Source organism: Anser brachyrhynchus (assembly GCF_964034855.1).
Source record: "Anser brachyrhynchus genome assembly, chromosome: 5".
NCBI classification, from domain to species: Eukaryota; Metazoa; Chordata; class Aves; order Anseriformes; family Anatidae; genus Anser; species Anser brachyrhynchus.
The window spans coordinates 37,357,956-37,369,983 of record NC_137699.1 but is presented as its reverse complement, the minus strand read 5'-3'; the positions used below and the strand labels follow the sequence as shown (position 1 = coordinate 37,369,983).

At 40.6% G+C, this 12,028-nt stretch overlaps 1 protein-coding gene and 1 long non-coding RNA gene across 15 annotated transcripts in view; one reads left to right on the top strand and one right to left on the bottom strand.

The window, feature by feature from the left end:
* LOC308196352 overlaps positions 1-12,028 on the bottom strand; it is a 108,780-nt gene that overhangs the window by 30,227 nt on the left and 66,525 nt on the right. For all 6 annotated transcript variants that reach the window (XR_013952155.1, XR_013952156.1, XR_013952157.1 and 3 more), the window contains exon 3: positions 11,700-11,737. This is a non-coding gene — a long non-coding RNA (uncharacterized lncRNA). The remainder of the gene's footprint in view (positions 1-11,699; positions 11,738-12,028) is intronic.
* Positions 1-12,028, top strand: part of KCNQ1 (potassium voltage-gated channel subfamily Q member 1) — a 409,605-nt gene that overhangs the window by 353,015 nt on the left and 44,562 nt on the right. The gene's annotated exons all lie outside the window — the stretch shown is intronic.

Here is a 12,028-nt window from a genome sequence, read left to right as displayed (position 1 = left end):
CTGCAAAACATAGACCAAAAGATAACATCTGTGTACATCCAAACCTAAGTCAATTAAGTCAATGAAAAAAATTCTGTTAACTTCAGTTGGACCAGGATTGTACCCTAATGCCTTTCTAAAGAGAAATGACGGCAAGATTCTGCACCCAAGACCCGATGTTACATGACACTTAGCAGGCAGTGATATATTCCCAAGGAGCTGCAAGGAGTCTTCTGGTTCCCACTCAAGTGAGCCCACATATCTTCCTTTCACTGTAGTGCTCCATGGGAGAAGTTCTGGTTTTACACATTTGTGCATCCAAGGAGATAATATAATGATAGTTATCTCAAAAAAATACAGCCAGCCTTCCCATTTCAAAGTCGGTTGCCTAGAAGTGTATCCTTGTGTACATCCCGAGGTGCTGAGTAGTGCTAGCAGCTTTCCTCTGCAGTCAGGGAGCTTGCTCATGGAGTAAGGTGCTTGAGGTAGAATAAAAGTTCTGGGAAAGGCAACCTTGCCATGGTATGGTCTAGTTGGCACTGAAAGTGTCGTCTTTCTGAATGTAACGGAATGGAATATCTTCAAGGAATGTGTGTTTAGCAGCTAGCTCTATGTGAAATGGGCATGAGAATGGATCGTGGTTCCATTCTGCAGCATGGGTGTGGTTTTGAGACAGGTCCTTGTAATCAAATAGATTCAGTTATATAGTCTTTTTCTTAATTTTATTTATTTATTTACTTATTTTTGGCAGGGGTAGATATCTCCTGCAGCATGATCCAGTCATCCAGTTTATTAGGAGTTAATTATATACAGGAAAAGCAGTTAATCTGGCTGAAGAAGTACAAAGCCCATAGCACATGGAAAATTGTTGTATATGTAAGAGAAGAATGTCCACCTTTAGCACTATGGGTTTTGTTTTTTTTTTTTGCTTTCAGAGTAAGCACTTGGTTTTTTGGAAGTAGCCTGAACAAATAACTAATGACTTTTTTTTTTAAGAAAATACTCAGCTACAATCATACTAGGTTAGAAACTCTGTGCAGGTCTTTTGTTGTTGTTGTTTTGTTTGTTTTTTCCTTCAAAATAAATAAGAATTAGTGCTTGTACAGAAAATGTACTCTGTTCAGTGTGTACAGTGGTTGCTGTTGTTACCCATCATATCGGGTAAAAACAAAACAACAACAAAAAAACACCATTCCAGTGAAAATTCACCCTCTTTAAAAGATTATTTATTTCTCTCTTGCTCTGTTAGGATGTTGATCCAGCTTCAGTTTCTGAATGTCCTAGTAGTGTAAGTACATACGTCTTCTGTCAAGTTCAATTAAGACTAGCTCAGATAGTAGCTGAGTGTTTTTCCATAGTAAATCGTAACTTCTTCAAAACAAATTCTGAAAATGTTCTATGAGTATCACTCTGCCTTTGGTCTTTGTTCCCTCATTAGTGTACAATAGTGTGGCTGTATCTTTTTAAAACAAGTTTTGTTTCATTTTCTCTGCTGTTACTTCAGTTTCATTTTCGAATGTGTGTACTCCCACATCTCCCGTTTCTCAGCACACAGCTGACTGTAGGCAAGAGTTTGCAGTCTCGAGTTTAGAACCAACATTGCTGAAGGAGGCAGTAGGTGAGTGACAAAAAGGAAGGGAAGCGGTAGCAGAAGGCTTTATAACATGAAGATCACCGATTTATTTTGTCTAGACAACTGTATCTTGATAGTTTGATCAGAGTAATAAGGGAACGGTATTGCTACATTGAGCTAAGGTGTAATTATACTGTTTCCAGTGGGTAATTACAACTTATTTATGAACTGCCAAGCCTAAACAATTTGCTTACTGAGATTCCTTTGGCAGAAGAAGTCATGCATGTATTTTTATGGGTCAGGTATATTAACTTCTGCTGTACGATGTAATTATTCTGGACTGTATATTATACTTTCTGCTTATAGGCATTAATAACTCCCGGAATTCAAAAGCAAAACTTCACTGTAGCCGAGCTGAACTCTGCTCTGTGCAGGAGGCAGTTAACACAAATCACAATGTCTCCTGGACTCTTCCACAATAGAAATCCCCCTGCATTGCGTTTGGCACAGTATGTTTCCTCACATGCACTGCTGCTACCTACAGTATGCCCTCCTCTTCTTTTGGGGAAGGGATGTCCCAGCCCTGCCAGGCTAGGGGGTCCCCGGGCACTGGTTCCCAGGGGCTCTCGTTGTCCTCCAGCTACTGAGCGTGATCCATGCAGCCAGTATATGGAAGCAGACAAAGCCTTTTACAGCAAGACTAATGATAAAAGCATCACTTTTGGGGAGCAACCAAAATGGCATGTGGGGCCCGATCTTCAAATTGGTGGAAATCTGTGCAGAGTCCTTACTTTCAGGCACACAAAAGACCTATATAATGTGTCATTCTCTTAGATATTCCAAACAAAACAAAAAAGACAGACCCCAAAACTCTGTCTGCGAGTTCTGGCAACAGCCCAATTACAAGGCATTTGACCATTTAGCCCCAGTTAAGACCTCTTTGAAATCCCTGTCTAACTTCCCATTGCCTGGGTTTTCTCTGAGTCCCCAGCCTCAGCTGTTGATGGAAGATATGGTAAATAACATTGGACACTTGAAAAGCCCAGATTAATTGTATGTAAGCATCATACAGGTCAAGGGAGATTGTGTTTCATGTTATTTACTGATACAGGGCAGCATTACCAGTGGAATTTGTACATCCTATACTCTTAACACACTCGTTCACTTGGCACTCCGTAATGGAAAACATGGAGCAATTACATGCAGACAATGCTGTAATGGAAAATAATTGAAGACAGCCATGGTTTGAGTTTTTGTTTTGTTTTGTTTTTAAAACAATGCATGCCAGGTCCTGCATGCAAGCATCCTCCTCCTCCCCCAAAATAAGTGCAGCCAACACTCGAACCACATATGAAACCACAGTTCTGGGGCTCTAACTTCACAGCCAGCTAGCAATGACCAAAACAACATCTGCTGCAGTTAGAATTGGAGTACTTTTTCATTCCGCTGAGTTCCTTTCTCTGCTCAAATCACCCTCAGTAGAGTTAATTTTGTAACTGCTTTATCTGAGTAAATGGAAAACTTGATGGCTTTCCGAACTTCAGCAAAGGATTTGTGTGAAAATTCATCACACAAAAATGGCTAAAGTGTATGTGAGCATAAGTCTGTGTGTATATAATATAAAGCATTTCTTGTTATGTCTTACACAGTGCTGTAACAGTTCAAGTGAGCTCTTTTAAGTTAGCATATGCTTGACATTCACTTGCTTTTTATGGTTTTGAACATCGGTGTTTACCTCTGCATAAGGGAAGCTGTCAACACAGTACTTCTAATATTAACGTTTCATATATGCCTATTCTTGTTGCTCTTATTGTTATTAATAACAACAATAATATTTGAATTATGGTGGTACCTCAGGGCCTACCCAAATTTTTACTAGGTTTTGACAAAAAAAGAGCTGGAGTCATCCCCTCCCTGACAAAACCTCAGAAGCCAGGCACGGAGCGGAGGGGCAGTGCGCTGCAGCAGATCAGTAGAAGAGCAGAACTGACTGTGCAGATGCCACATGCAATACCCAGTCAGAGAGATCAGAAATAATTGAGTTGGATTGCTTTGGAGAGTCAAATTCATCTGGATGCTCTTGCAGCTGTTGTAGCAGTGTGGCTGAACCTCCAGCACTGGTATTGACCTCAGCTCAGTACCTCAGGCTTTTCAACCGCAGCCAAGAAATAATACAACAGGTCAACAGCTTTTGGGAGTCTTGTATATCCTCTGCTTGACTGGCAGTGAGAGCAGAGAGGTGGTTTTAGCAATGAGAGTGTTTGAAGGGAGGAGGAGCTTGAAACAGAAGGATGAGCCTTAACCCCATATATATTGAGTTAATGAGGAGCTACGCTGATCGCTGCTGAGGATCCGATCACATAATCTTTACTGCAGTAACTGGTACTGAATTGTTCAGTAGGCTTCTGAAAAACACAGGGGACAAGTGTGCTCTGCCAAGCCAAGGCCTGCTGCGGTGCTGCTGCTGGGCTCCCTGCCGCAGCCCGGGGTCCCTGCAGTACCCAGCAAGCTGCCCTCATGCCCGACTTACCTCCACTCCCTTCAGTAGTACTCTGCTTCCAGGGCTTATTCAAAGAAGCCCGTGCAGGTCTGGTTTAGGTTTACCATCCTGAAAAAAAACAGGACTGGCCGCCTCAGGCTTGGAGCATGTGGTATCAGATTCAAATCAGATGTAAGTGGGGCTATACTATATGCAAATAAATCTGTGTGAGTGTAAGCTAGTGTGATTTGTACACCAGAAGCAGACAACAAGGAAATGCAACCAGCATAAATGCGTAATACTAAGCAGTCCCACCTGACTTTATATATATATGTATATATATATCTTTATATGCAGTGTCTTAGCTAATGTGACTATAAGGCACATTCGTGCAGACCCCTTTCCTTTGGTCCCTTCGCAGCACTACTGACAGTCCTCTCTGTAAATTTGGTCCACAGAAGCCCTGAAACCATGGGGCTAACATAAGAAGTTAACAAAATATGGCTTCTCATGTGTTTTACCAATTAAATTGACTAATCACAGAAGTGTATTTCTGGCAGTGTACTAGAACTGAATTTATGGATAAGCAGTGACACATGGTGCTTGATGGTGCTCTTCAGCATCGGGGAAGCTAAGCATTGAGTGGAGAGATGTTCTATATGAGGATCTTTTTTTCAAGAGTTGGTTGATATTGCTACAAAGGCTCCATCTTCTAAAGAGTCAGTGTATACAAACATATAGAATGTTTTAATGCAAAACCTGGGAATTTTCTTTATATTTATTTCAAGTGTGGCAAATTTTGAATATTAGAAGCAGTCTATACTGGAATTTGTAGTATCTATTGTTTTAACTCTGCTTATGCACACAACTCACTTTGGCGTTTTGAAAACTGCGCTGTTAGTGGCAGCCTTGTTCGTGGAAGAGAAGTGAATGTTTATATTCATGTATGTCAGCCTCTCCTTCCATATCTTAGCCATCCACAAAAATACTTCATCATCTTGCAGGGTCCTATGCGATGACTTTCATGCTTATGTTGTTACAAGAAGCTTATGAACACATTCTTCTTCCAGGTGCTGAAAATACAGATTTGTATCAGAACCAGAACAGTCAAAGACCTCTTCTGGCATAAAGAAAGGCCTTAGGTGAGGTAGCTGTTGCTGTAGTTTTTCCACCTGTCTTCCATAAGTAAAAGCTGTGCATTCCCATTAACTCCTTTAGGAAAGAGCCTCAGTGTTGTAAAATGTTGTATGAAGGGCAGTGTCCATCAAGTGAGGGCTGTGGGAATGGAGTGACAAAGTGAAAAGCAAAGTACAGAGGAGCGAGAGCTGAGATGTACTGGATTTTCTTTCTTCTTCTAAGTCATTCGTTGTCATGGTGGAAAAGTTTGTGTCTTTCTCCTTATTGATAAAACATGAGTAATTCCATACTGAGCTCAGAACTTGTGGGAAAGGTACAATATGAAAGGCTTTGTTGCAAAGTGCTGTGTGATTGCTATGCCTTACTCTTACTGATCCTACTGATTCTTTAAGCAGATAAAGAATACTTATGTAGCCATGTGTTAATTAGTTCTCTGTCCAAATCTACTTAAATTATTGGTCCCCTACTGGTAGAAAAAGTATTATGCAACAAGTCTATTGCTCTTCATTGTCACAAGACTGTAGGAATTGTGAGCAAGTAGGCATTAAAAAAGCTTCGAGTCCTCTACTTACATTGCTGTGTATTGGTGGAAATGAGGGCAGGAAATCCAGTCTCCTACAGTGACAGATTAATGAATTATAGCGTAATTTTGAGCCAGTGGATTTATGGATTGTTTTTTTTCTCTTCAAAAGCTGAGTTGCACCAAACTATTGGAGGGAAAAATGCAGCTTTGTCATGCATGTCTAACTGGCACAGATCCAAAGTGCTAATGATGCAGTTTTAAATGCTGCATAAGCTGAAGACACAAACAAGCAATGATGAATTACGTCAGAATGTTTTGGAAATAGTCTAATGTGGAAACTGATCACAGTTTGCAGCTGATTTAGGAGGGGATATGTCCATCTGTCCTCCTCGGCGGAGCAATAAAGGGAGCGATTAGTGAATTGCCAACATGGCAAGGAACAGCCTCCCTGGTGGCGTTGATTTTATGCAGCACTGAGAGGCTCCATGTTTCATGCCCAGAGACTCCGCGTTGAGGATCAGAGGTTATGGGGATGGGAGCGCAGAAGCAGTATGATGTCTTAATTACCCTAAGGAAATAAGCCAAATGTGCTAAACACCAGTGCTGCTCCCCCAACTGCTGTTGGCATCAGTTCCCGAGACACGGGGTGGCCAACCGTCCTGGCTGATATTGGCTGTTCTGGCAACCAGAGCCATCAAGAAAGGGAGAAAAAAAATATTAATGAATTATAGGAGCGAGAAAGCACGACAACTTGAGGGTCTGGTTCTGCAGCTAATATCACCTCACTGTGAACATCAATGACTTCAACAGGATTATTTATGCATTACAAGAGATCCTGGGTGCACATTGGTTGCTATTAAGCATGTGTATATCTACTTACATATATATTTGTATTTTATATAGCTAAATTAAAATGAGCGAGTGTATGGGATTGCTCAAATACATAGAATAGGAAATCTCTGTGCAGTTATCATGAAATTATAATTGTAAACAACAATGTTCCTCAGGTGTCTAAAGATACTTCTGTGCTTGTTAAAGACAGGATCTTTCTTCATTTTTGTCTGCTGGTCCTTCCCACGGGACAAAGCAGTGGCTCTGGCTTTGCAGCTGTCTGAAGCACTTTTCTCTCTGTCCTTCCCTCAACTCATTATTCAGCCCTTCTCAAGGTGTTTGAGGACATAAAGGTGATGGTTGAAACCTGCAGGAACCAGGCGTTTTCAGAGCCTGACCTAGGGCTGTGCTATCCCTTCCTCCAAGAAGCAGAGTAATCCCAAATCTGCCCAGATTTCAATGAAATTTCTTCCCAGAACAACCACCCAAAAAAGACCCAGTTCTCACTCCTCTCACTCACTAGAAATAAGATGTTAACACTTCTGAAGTTCTCTTCAGCAGTGCAATAAGCTTGGAACATTTTAGGCCTGGAAATTATTTACATCATTTCTATGGGAAGCCAAATATATCAGTAAGCACATTGAAAGTTCCTAAAGAGACAGCAGGTTATAGGAAAACTGAGGATGCCGAGCTTCAGAATTAGGCAAATATTTTGAACTCAGTGTGTAATGAATGTGATGCTCTATTATGCAGTTTAAGCTAAGGCATACATTTGTTTGTGATCATTTAGTACAGAGTGGTGAAAATATCCAGTTAAATAATTTTCTTTTACAAGGTAGTGGTTTATATTCTTCTCATAACCACGTTAACAGAGCATATTATATGTTGCTGATATAAATAATTAAAATGTAAAAATATAATTTAAAATGAGAAAAAAAATGGAAGCTGTTGCTTCTTATCTTAGTGCTAAAAGTATCTTTCTGAATATTCTGTGCCATTTGAGTTTAAAAGAAAAGTACTTGTTATTTTTCCCTTAATTAAAAAACATAAAAGATGAGATTGTTTCTCTCCTTCCCTCCCTCCCTTCCTCTCTCTCTCCTTCTTTTCTCTTTCCTTAACTTAACTTCTGATGTAAGGGAAAATGGAGTGGAGAATAAACAACAGCTCTCACTTTTTAGCCTCCCTCCCCCCAAAAGCCAGCCTTATCTGGTTGCACTTTCTTTTGCTTCATGTTGAAAAGCAAGCGTGTGTTCTTTCAGCGCCTGACATGTACCAGTGAAAGTGCTGTTTTCTCTGGAAGTGTTTTCTTTCTGACTTGCCTGTGGTGGGATCCAGCCACAGGACACGGTCTCCCTTGGGGACAGAGGGCATCTCTTGCGTGTCCGCGGGATTTGTGGTGGGCAGAGCTCGGCCCCAGCCCATTCTGACTCAGTGCTGAGCTGTGGCCAAGAAAGGGTTCAAGCCTGCTGTCTCCTTGGCTCTCTCTCTAATCACCAAAGGATGTTTTCTGTCTCCTCTGCCAGTGGGGCGATATTGCGTCTTTAGAGCTCTGAAGTGCCCCGCATCGTAACGAGAGCCGAAGCGTCCAGACAAACTGGAGGTGGTTTTGTGGCCGCCACTGGGTTTGAATTAGAAAACCAGTGAAGGGCTTTTGGATGAGATGTGCATGTCAAAGCGCAATAAAGAAAACAACTGGTCTTAAAAGCTAATCACCGTGCACCGTTGTGATTGGGACTGAAAAATGTTAGCTAATATTTTAAATGTGAGTGAAGGGTCAACAGATGAACCGTATTGTAAACATACATGTCAGCAGGAGGGCAGGGTTGAAGATAAAATTAGAACCATGTGCTTCTCCATTTCTCATAAGGCACCAAGGTCATGACCCCAACGGCTTAAAAGTCCCTCAACAGGGAAAAATATAATAATGTCATATGTCACGCAGGGAGATGCTGTGCTTATTAATTTTGTAAGGTACATACAATTGCTAAGAATAATGTTTTGTACTGTGAAGGAGAGAGTCTCTTTTAAGAACATCTGGTTTTTATCAAATAAAACTACTCTTGAATCAGGTCTTAACACAATACATGGAAATACAGTTAGAACTTACAATGAACTGTAACTAATCCCACAAACTGAAGAATCAGCACAAATCACTGAATACGATATTTAGAGCAAATGAATACAGTCATCTGATAAACTTTGGAACTGCCTTGTTACTGCTATTTATTCAGTCATTGGAGAGCTGTACCCAAGTTAGCATCTACCCCATTTCCACCCTAATGCACGTGGAAGCTATGTTTTGTTTTGTTTGTTTGTTTCCTTTTTCTTTTCCCATTAATAAATTCTAAGTGTTTATTTCTGTGGTGCAATTATGTAGCCATGGTTGGGTTTCAAGTCAGAAAAGGGAACATGGCCAATGGCCCTGATGGTGCACTGACCTCTGTGCCCAACCAAATCCCCTTCAACCACAGCCTGGGACGGCGAGGCAATGTTTTGAAGTAGAAGGCAGCTTTGTGTATATGGCGGGTCCATGGATGGCTTAGTGAAGGCAATGGCAGCATGCTATTACAGAGAGGTAAACCCTCATGTCAGACACACAGAGCTTTAGCAGGTGCTCATGCCCAAGAAATACAGACAAGTGCTGCAGAAATCTTTTAGAAGTGACACTTTTGTTGAATACCAGACATTCATGGGTCTTGTCTCTTAAAAGAAAAAAAAAAAAAGGTGTTTTTTAGCATTTACTGTGCATCTGCTCTTATACAACAGTGTCCTCTAGAGGAGTAAATATGGGACAGAGAGAAAAAGGTCCTGAGTTCTAAGCTCTGTGTTGGGTGATTTTTCACGTGTTGGTCAGAAAATCTCTCCATTGCTTTCTCCTAACACTAAAATGAAACGTATGTGTTTCAAAGCATAGCTCTGATTCTAAATTAGCTGCAGCTTCTCTGGTTCTTTGAAGACACCATAGGTGTATTTTTGTAGTAGAGACACATCACACGGTGTCAGGGTCTTGCTGGCCTTTCCGTTCCTCAGGATACTGCCTTTCCAACCTCATTGTTTTTTCTTCCCAGTCCAGACTTCTCTTCCCTTTTTCTACTCCCTATCACTGTTCCACTTATTGTATTTCTTGCCTGCCAGATCTCTGTCTGTATTATCTCCCTTCGTGTGCATTTCAAAGCTGAGGTCTTGAAACATTTGGGATGAAAATTGCCCTCAGAGGCGCCAAAGTGAGGAAGGAACTGGATGTACTTGCTTAATTTATATGAATCCACGCTAAACCTGTTTTCAGCTGTTTTCTCAAATGCAATTATTGAATACCACCCAAGCCTAAAAGACTTGTCAATTTTTTTCCAGTCTCTGCATTCTAGGCTATGCAAGTCTTTCGTAATAGTTTGTAATGGTATTCAGGAACACAGGGCTGGAAAGAACCACCTTCTGCCTTTGAAGCTAATATCCAACAGTTTCAGCCATGAGAGAGATGCTGGGTTCATGAGAGGGCAGACCTTCCATTCCTGTGATCATAGCACACAAAATACTTCTTATCATCCTCATAAAATGTAGGTTTATAGTGGAAGGTCAAAAGCTATGCTATAATGTGCTGTAGGAACATAATAGGAAGGCATTGCAAATCAGAAGTGTGTACTAAATAAGACTCCTAGGTGACAAAAAAAAAAAGCTGACTAATAACTTTTTCTTCTGAGTAAAGAGGGAAACCCAGTAGGGTACCTGCCAGTATGACCTGAAAGAAAAATCTGTGCTCAGTTTAGTGAGTGCCAGTGGGATGTGCCAACTGGACACTGAAGAGAATGTAATGGGATAGGAGCATCAGTGATTGCATCTGCATCTCTTTCTGCCAACCTCTAGCCATTCAGCAGATGGAGGAAAATAGCAGGAAAAAAAGGGCAGGAGGGTGAATAATTCTTCCTGGTGATCACAAGGTATGAAAACTTGAAGTTTCAAATTAATCAGGCATAAATGCACTACAAACACATTCCCCTTTCAAACTTCCTTGTGTGTACCAATATACTGGATACCTATAGACATGCATCAGAAACATATTCCAGGAATTTTTCTCTATAAATTAAACAGTCCCTTCCATAATCCCCTCAAAATCCATCTTAAGCCATTTAGACATCCTGTCACCACAGGTCTCATGTGGAAGTAGCTTACAGGACTTCAATCTCCAGAGAACCAGAAACCTTTTTTCTCACTTTAGCTACTTTTATTCATGGCAAGTATCTTATACTCTATGTATAAAGGGCCACAGTATCCTTTCTCAGCCTTTGCTTTACAAGGTTGAACAAACCAATTTCTCCTCATTTCCAATCACAGGATGCTTCCTCTCACTTTTAATAATCCCGATTATCCTTATTTATAACACTGATTCTTCTAAAATACAGTGATAGCCCTTAAGATATTTAGAAAAAGGAGATCTGGAAAACTTGAGACTGTGAACATTCAGTAAGTTGCGTGTGCGCATGTTAAAACACAAATGGTGTACTGACACATGTATCTATGCATGGATTTTAAAAGGAGAGAAAAATGCATCAAGGTTTGGGGCTTTGCAGAGCTTTTAGCCAAGTACTTGGGCTGGACAGACCTCTTGGAGGCCACATATTTTAAGTTTAAATAGCAAGATGGAAGATGCAGCACAAAGGCAATCAGAGCAGATCTAAATACAATAAACAACAACCACCTCCTTTTCTGTTCTAAGAATTGTGTAACCTGACCTAGTTACATTTTTAGAAAGTTGGTATGTGCCCCTACATGCATAGCTTCCAGCATAAAGAAACCTTAGAACCAGGCATGTTGTTATCATGTCACTTTTCATATTCAAGTCATCTTAAAGGATTTTATAAATCATAAGGATCTTATTAATATTTTAAACATTGTCAAAAAATGAACTCTATTACCCCACTCTTATTTTTAATTTTGCTTATTTAAGCCTCCTATAAATGCATACAGCTTAAATGCTCATATAGCTGTCAGTGCTTTCCCCTGATTTCATGACCTGTAAATTCTTGGTAGAAAACTATGCTCCAAACCAGTATGTTGTGGAGGATGTAAAATGGTATTTGGGGTGACTTCTCCTGGGTCACTTGTTAAGGCAGTCATCACTTGCTTAAGCTACCAGTCCTGTATTTTAGCACATGACCGTATTTTGTTCCATATGTACTTACCAGCTACCCAGATTCTGGTCCTGTTTCTGCAGTCGCATCTGCACAAACATAGATGTATACATAAACAGACCGTCATTAACTCTAGCAGTGCTTTGAGCAACCGACAGTTCTATAATCTTCATCAAATTTAATAGCCAAAAGAAGAGGCTAACCACGAACCGGCGGTGGTGAAATGCAAACCTTGCCCACCCCACAGAAATAAGAGGGCTCTGTATTCTTGTACTCTACCCCAATCATACTTAGATCTGTTTGAAAGCCAAACCAAATTGTAAATGAATCCAAAACCAAACCACAAATTGGCTTCTGGCATCTTAGATGCTTTTATTTAG